Source organism: Rhagoletis pomonella, unplaced genomic scaffold, assembly GCF_013731165.1.
Source record: "Rhagoletis pomonella isolate Grant_MI unplaced genomic scaffold, Rhpom_1.0 Rhpom_scaffold_00001, whole genome shotgun sequence".
Classification (NCBI taxonomy): Eukaryota; Metazoa; Arthropoda; class Insecta; order Diptera; family Tephritidae; genus Rhagoletis; species Rhagoletis pomonella.
In genome coordinates, this window is record NW_023458555.1 from 10,712,597 (window position 1) to 10,721,249 (window position 8,653).

The 8,653-nt window shown below is 32.1% G+C and overlaps 1 protein-coding gene across 1 annotated transcript in view; it reads left to right on the forward strand.

Moving 5' to 3' along the window:
• Positions 1 to 36: 36 nt before the first annotated feature.
• LOC118738710 (protein sarah) overlaps positions 37 to 8,653 on the forward strand; it is a gene marked incomplete in the record, with an annotated part of 154,592 nt that continues 145,975 nt past the window's right edge. The window contains 1 exon segment of the mRNA XM_036469638.1: positions 37 to 682.

Consider the following 8,653-nt stretch of genomic DNA (forward strand, 5'->3'; position numbering starts at 1 on the left):
GATCTCTAGCTGCGATTATAAGGAACGATTTCTACAGATTCTTCAACAAATGACTTTGATTTTATCCAATGTCTACTCGGTTTTACGTCATTTGTTTACACATCGTAAAAGTGCCACGTTGACGTACGTCTGTTCTGCTCATTTGTATTTTTGGTTGGTTTGCATCACCCTGTGTCGGGTGGAATTGACATTTTTCATTTCTTCTGCCTTCTCATATCTATAGTTGGCAACGCGGCTGAAAATTGTTTGGATTTTTCAGCAATTTGCAACCACAAATTATTCGGACGTCGGTGGAAGCTGCAGAATTTTGCGGATTGTAAAGTGTTTTTCGCTCCCATTGTTGTTTCAACACAATCAGGAAATTTCTTGCTAAAGAAAGTGTAAACGTGCAAAAAGTAAAGTGAAAATTTAAGGCCTGTAGTAGTAAGTTACTGACAAGTGCGGATCGTATTGCGTGCAGGTGTTAAACAATTTTGCTTGAAAGTGTGTCGCAAAAGTGTGGAAATTGTAAAAATAAAAGCAAGCAAATATTTGCGGTTATAATCAGCGCTAACTTGTAGCTATTTGTGCTATCCAAATATATCCACAACGGGCTAAATCGCTTCCATTGTCAGCAAAACCCTTGGAAAAGTTTTCGGAAATCCTACAACCATTTTCAACAATCCTACAGTCCTGCTACTGGGTGAGTTTTTGAGTAAAGTAGATATACCTACACCTGTCGTTTTTGGAAATTTTCCACTTTGGCCACAAATCAATGAATAACGAGTGAAAATGTAAAAAAGAAAATGGGAATGGGTTAAGTAAAGCTTATGTAATTACATTTTATTACGCTAGTAATACAATTCTTCATCAAGTACTTAATTCACTGAATTTACCAATTTCATAAACAGTCGGCATCTAAGCCTAATTTTCATAAATTGTCTTAATTATTCTAATGCAATCTGCTGTTCATCGATAGTCATTCCCGTTCTAATCCCAAGTACTTCACGATCTGCAGGTTTTTACAGGAAGATGTTCCCGTGCGCCGCCTTCCATAAGGTTTATTAAATGCGAAGACAACCCACAAATTTTGAAGTACATGGCACTGGCTTTGTATTTACATACCTAACTTTATTTTCAAATTACGTTTAACTGTTTTATTGGATCACAAAGCCGCAAAACAAATAAGACCACAAGTGTATGTACAAATATACAAACATATGTACATACACTAGGCGACAAATGAAAGTGTACACCTTGTTCTAATATTATATGTACAGTATCGGTCATATCTATAGCACGCCATTTCAAAGTGATATTGTGTGCCACTTATGGTTATTCATTTAGTTTTAAGAATTTTCAATTAAAATACAGTTCATTCTCAGACAAATCCCATACAAACGCATGTGTAACAATTTGTAGACAACTACAAAAAAGTCCAACAAATTTTCAACTAAATTTCAAACTTTTTTCTCAGAAGTGTTAGAATTTTTTTGAGTACACAGTTTTTTAGCCCCTTCAATTTTAGTCTGTGCAAGTTTCAAGTGGCTAAAAGTTGCCGTTGATTTTTTAGAATTTTTTTCGCCAAAGGTGTTGCGGATTTCTTCCATATACAAATAAATTCAGTTTATTCATTATATGGAAGCCAAAGCGACAAAAAAAAATTCTAAAAAATAAACGGTAATTCGTAGCCACTTCAAATTTGCAAATTATCAGCCTAAAACTGAAGGGGCTAAAAAACTGTGTACTCAAAAAAATTCTAAGACTTCCGAGGAAAAAGTTTGAAATTTATGTGAAAATTTGTTGCACTTTTTTGTAGCGTTCTACAAATTATTAAGCTTGGGTTTGTATTGGGTTTTTCTGAGAATTAAATTAATAAATAAACTTAAGTGACACACAATATCACTTTGAAATGGCGTGCTATAGATATGACCGATACTGTATGTATTCACAATTATTTTCATGAAAAATTGTTTGCCTTATTTATTTATGACAATGTAGTTCATTCGGGTTTAGTAATTTGTACAACGATTTTGGGGTGCTGAGCCCAAACGCGTGACCCGAATGGAAAAACTTTTACACAGACTTGTAGACAAGAGTCTACGCTTTATTTAAAAAAAAACACTATTTAATAAATTTCCTTGATAGGCTAGTCTGATCTAATTGTCTCTAGTGCAAATAAAACAAGTTTATTCCACTATTACAGCCCAACGTTTCGCTACAGACAGGAGAATTCTACTTAGTGAGGGTCATAATAATTTTGCGAAAAATCCAAATTTTCCCTATTTTCTATTAGCTCCCACGGGGCCTGTGGAATGGTGAGGGGGAGAGAGGCGATTTTAATAAAGCGCGGTTGTTGTTGTTGTAGCAGCATACAAGTTCTTCAAGGAGTTTTTAGGGAGTGTTGCTGGAGCGACAATATAAACCATGTAAATCAAAGTTTCACACTTTATGTCAAACTCAAAAAAATTAAGAAAATATGGTTTTGTAGCCCTATAAATTTTAGTCAAATGAAGTGCAAGTTTAAACTGACTACAAAATCGCGTTGATTTTTGAGATTTTTTTTTATACGTATTTTTGCACTTTTTTTCCATATAAGCATAAATTTCTTATGAAATAAAATGCGGCAGAGCGTTAGCAACAAACGTTCATAAAATCAACGCCAGTTTTTGTAAATTGCACTTGTTATTAAAACAAAAACGCAAAAGCAGTTCCCAAAAAAAAAAATCTCAAAATCAACTCATATTTGTAGCCGGTTGAAACTTGCACTTCATTAGACTAAATTGAATGGGCTACAAAACTGCATATTTTTTGAATTTTTGTGACCTTGTGACCTTGTGACCAAGGTGTACACTTTCATTTGTCGGCTAGTGTACATACATATGTAAAATTGAATTACCTAAATTTTTTAAGCAACATTTTCCAATCTGTCTCTTGTGTTTTTACACCTCCTTATTTGTTTATGCAACGCTTGTTTGTAAGCAAGCAAAGTAACTGTAGAATAAAATAAATAATCATATGAGAAATGCAGCTGTAATTTTATTATCGGACTTTGTTGATATGTAATTAAGAATTTTGCTTTTTTGTCTTTTTTTGTTTATAAAAAACGTACATTACCGTATTCCGGATAAAAAACGTTAAATATGCCAAAATAAATTAAAAGCATTTGTAAAACCTAAAAAAAAAATCCCTCAAAGTGTTTTAATGATATTAATTTGTTTTTAAATTTATAAACCAAACCAGAAGTACGGGTTTAGGGTACGGCGAACGTTTTTTGCGTTTTTAGCTCACTCAGATGTAGGATTCCGAAAAACTTAAAATAACCAGATACGAAATTATAAATGCCTGCACATAAGCGCTTACACTTGTGGCCATGCAAACTTTACTACCACTTACAAAAATTAGATATAATTTTGTAAATTAATAAAAAAAAAGATTAGAATATAGTTGAACAAAACCTATTTAAACAAAAATTTACCATAATTTCAAGCTTTTCAATTTCTGGAATGCAACTTAACAGCCCATTTAATTTTAGTACTCACCCATATAATAAAGTGCAAGTTCGAAATGGCCAAAAAATTCTAAAAAAAATCTGATTAAAAAGTTGGAAATTTGCATGAAAATTTGCTGAATTTTCGGGAGTTTTGCAGAAAGTTGTAAAATGAACCATATTTTTATAAAAAATTGGTGGGAAAAATATTAGAAGAAAAATGTATGCATATATTGTGAAAAATTTGCTGTGTCAATACTTTTTGCCGGCAGTGTACATGCCGCTACCTCATTTCACAAAGGCCGTAAGCAACACTTTATTCGAAACGGTGTTTTTCCCAGATTCTGGTAAGATCAATCAAAATTTTAAAGTGTAAGTACCAAAAACAACAACACTTTTTAAAAAGCCCCACTTGTTTTTGATATTCCTTTTATAATGTGTTTTTTTGGTTCTCCTGTAAAATAAAAAATTTGTTGGTTGGCGCCTTTAAGGCACAGATATATTAAAAAAAATTAAAAATTTGGTATGGAAAATATAAATAAATAAAATATAAACAAATAAAATCGTCAAAACGTCAAAATGTTTAGGTTTTGGACATTTTAGAATTTTTTAGAGGCAAATCTTTCACTTACTGTCTAATTAGGAACACAGTCCGGATTGTACGGGAATGGAGCTATTATACAAAAAATCCAGATAAAGCGGCCATCTAAATGTTTATGTACCCATATATGTATCCATATATGTATATACATATACATACATTTACATATGTATACACATTTATACATACATACTTAATATTTTCACATTACAACGCTACTCATTGCCTTACAAACTCTGCATGTGAAGAATAGACATTTACTTAATTTGCTTGGTACGAAGAAAAATAATCAAGTGCAAATGGTAATAAAGAATTGACAACCCGCTTGATGCCATTTGCCATACTAATGAGAAAAAAGAAAAACATTTTCTTGCCAATAAATTAATTATCGCTATCGATTATGAATGCCTGCGCCATGCCGATTTAAACAGCTTTCCTAAGTATGTACATTAGCCAGATGTCGTATTGAACAATTTACATACATGCATGCATATAGACGTACATATTGATATATATATTTATATATGTATTTAGCGATATACATACCAACGCGTCCAAATTAAAAAAAAAAAATACTTTTTTTTTGTTCTTTCTCTCTATCCCAACGACGCTTTTTTTTCTTGAGTTTCCTTATTTCAAGGTTGATTCTCTTAAGCAATTAATTCTTTGTGGATTATATTTAGCTGGAAGCCGCTTGCTTTCTCTGCACAATTTTGGTCCACGGCGGGTTTGTGCTTTATTGACAAGAGCTCACAAACAAATTTACGCACAATATGCCACCATTTTTTTTATACATAATTCTAAATAAGGGTGTATGTCTGAAGCTTAAAGTTATAATTATGATTGCACCAACAACCATACATACATACATATACACAAGCATACAAAAACGCTCATTAAAATGGAAATTTTCGTAACATAAATTAAAGTAAATTTCCAACGCAATTTTTTTACACTTGGTTTTTTTTGGTAGTAGCATATATGTACTTATAATGCCAAGTTGCCAACCCTGCATTGTTGGTTTTATAAGTGCCTAATATTTACTGTATTATTGCATTTGTTATCACTATTTTCCTTAGTGTTATAAAAATTGAAAACTTACAAATTGAGTACTCATATGAAAATATATCAATGGGCAAGTGTGCTGAGTTTCTCTCTCGACCATACGTCAGCAACAGCAATGGAAAAGTCAGCAATAACAATAGGGTAGCAGCAGCAATATTTGCATGAACAGCAACAATATCTATCGCACACGCTTTTGCCTTTATTATCTCAGCAACGTTGAAGTATTTTACTATTCTTGCTTATGGCTTTGCTATTCCTATGTACGAATGTGCGTTTTGAAAGCATTTTCCGTTACGTTGCTGGAAATTTATGACCTTCGATGTCAATATCATATCTAAAGATATTTCAATCAGAAAAAATGCGCATATTTAAAAATCTTTCGCCGTCAGTTGTAAAGCATGTTTTCGATCAATTCTGCATATACATATATGTATGTGTATGTATGTACACTCACAACAAAAAGTATTAGCACAGAGAATTTTTCACAATATATGCAACAATTTTCATATTAATTTCATCCGCTAATTTTTTATGAAAATACGGCTTATATTGCAAAAAAAAATACAAAATATAATTTCTAAACTTTGTGTAAAACTCAGGAAGTTTCTTGCATACAAAAAAAATTTAAAGTACATACTTTGTATAGAAAAAATGCAAAACACCTTTAAAAAAAAAAAATAGTTCTCCAAAATCCACGCTATTTTTTAGCAATTTAAACTTGCATTTTTTCATACTCAAATTTAATCTGATTAAAAACTTGAACATTTTCATTCAAATTGATTTAATTTTCCCTAGTTCTGCACAAAATTCAGAAATTATATTTGTATGTTTGTGTTGTAATATGAAAAATAAAAATTGTTGCATATATGCGAAAAATTTTCTGCGCCATTACTTTTTGCCGTGAGTGTATGTGTATAAAATTTGTGTATACATACTATACTCATATGTATATGCAAATATGTGCATAGTTTATTGCTTAATTAAAGGTGTGCTAGCCAATGATCATAAAATTTAACTTCTAACCCTTTGATAAATTACAATCACTCAAAATTTTCCGTAGTGGAAAAATTAGCTGTGTTGCGCTAGAAAATTTTCGCCAATTTTATTTTTTTGTTGTTTGTTGAATACCTTGTCAATTCGTCGGAATATTTTTTGTATGTATGCTACCGCATACTTTGCACCACGTTAACCGATTTTTATAATTATTTTTTTTTTTTTTGTAAGGAAAGAAGGTACCTCTGACCTACCATACTATTTTGGTTTAGATCCGATGATTAGATCATGAAGAAATTAACGGTACTCTTAAATTTCTCTATGAGAATTGACTGGTCTTGTTTTTTGCTTAAAAATTACTTGTACTTTAATTATTATTTTTGGATAATGGGAACTACTTGGCAAATTTAGACATGGAGAGATACTCAGTTGAACAAAGCATAAAAGTGATCCAAACGATTTATGAAAAAGGTCGTGCTGCAAGAAAGGAATTTCTCGCATTGCGTGTTTCTTCGGTCATCATAGCCGTTAGTCTTCGTACAGGTCGTTTGGCGTGGCCTTGGACAATGTGTGGTGTCAACAGGAACGGTGCCACATGCCACACAGCGCATGAAAAATAACGCTGTTGCGGACGAAGTTCCCAGAACGAATTATCTCACGAAAAAATAAGGTCACATGACCGCCGAGATCTTGCGTTTTGACATCATTTCACTACTTCCTCTGGAGCTACGTGAAAAGTATTGTCTATGGCAATAAACGCCGGCCGATTGATTCCAGAGCTAAGCGCGAAAATCATACGCATTATAAATGATATACTGCCGAGTTAGGCCAAAAACTCATGGAAAACTTTGATATGCGCATTCTGTTGCCATAGACTAGAAAAAACATGACGGAGAAAATCCCAATTTTTTTTGGGTTTATAAGGTAAATTCTACACCCTTATTAAATCACCCTGTAGGAATGGCCTTCACGCTGCTGCTTTATCTGTAATACAAACGCGGTTATTTAGTTTAATTAATAGTTTGTTTAATCAAATTAATGTAATGCAATTTGATAACTTAACACTAACAGATCATTGTTCTGCACTTGTTGGCAGCTGACAATGCATTTCATTAAATCGTTTGATCAATTATATTCCACTATTCGTTACTTATGTAGTGTTGCATTTCTATGTTAATAACTTTTATGGTCTAATCACTTTAGGATCGTAAGTGCTGTTCGTAAACTAATACCACATGTGTATCGATATTTTTTGAAGAGCTAATAAATTCAAAAAAATAGTTCGAATTTCTATTTTCCTTTTTCCTTAAAAAAAAAGGAAATTCTCGATTCAAGGAGACTATGGGTATTTTATACAACATTTTTACTAATTTATACCGTACTGAAGTTTTTGAAAAATCCCAAAAAGTCTCGAAAAGATACCAAACAACTCTTTTAAAAAAAAATCCCGGTAAAACCAGGAAAAGTACGGAAATAACCTGAAAAATCCTAAATAATTTCACTTAAAAAACTAAAAGAAAGCAAAATTTTCAATTTTTTTAAATATATTAATAGTAAAAATTTTCACGTACTACAGATACTGTGAAATGGTTCTAAAAACACCTTCTAAAAAGTTGTGAGACACATCCTTAATATTGTTGTTGCCAAGGCCTTGCCTTCAGTTAAACTTCGGGACTTTTCTAAATTTTTTCGAGCCTTTTTGGGATCTAACAGAATTTTTTTCAAGATTTTTTCGGTATAATTTGGAACTTTTTCATCGGGACACATCGTTTTAGAATTTTTGGTAGTTTTTTTTTTACTTTTTGGGATGCTTCGTGATTTATTTTACGGGATCCTGCGGACTTTCTTTCGGTTTTTCTTAACTTATGGGGATACTTTATATTTTACTTTTTGAGAACGTTGGTAATTTTTCCCCAAATATCCCTGTTTTTTTCGGGATCTTTCACGACTTTTCGGTACTTTTTAATATTTTTAGGAATTTTCAGATTCGAATTACATTTGAACCTTAAAACCGTTAATTAAAAATGTGGGTAGTTTCTGCTAAAAAAAATCTGAATTCTTCACATATTTTTTTGGCACTAATCACGATACTTCAAGATTTATTTTTCGGCATCATTCGGGGGGTTTCTGGAATTTTTCGAGATACTTATTTTTTATTTTTCGGTATTACTCAGAGGGGTTTTCGGGTTTTTTGGAGATACTGCGTGTTTTTTGGATCGTTCAGAATATTTTTTGGGAGTTTTCGCAATTTTTTCCGGATTTTCTAACTTTACCTTAAAAACTACCGTCAATTTCTGCAAAAAAGGCGGAGTTTTTTCGATACTTTTCGAAATATCGCCGATTTGTCCGCAACTTGCATAACTTCTCTATCAAAATTAATAGTCGGTCTAATTTATTGTAAAACTTTCTTCAACAATTAAATTAGCATTTCTGGTAGGCCACTGGTAGCCCAAAAATGTCTTGTCTTCCTTAAATTATTCAAGTTTGCCATATAGCTAGCTAGCACACTTAATTCTTCGTGAATA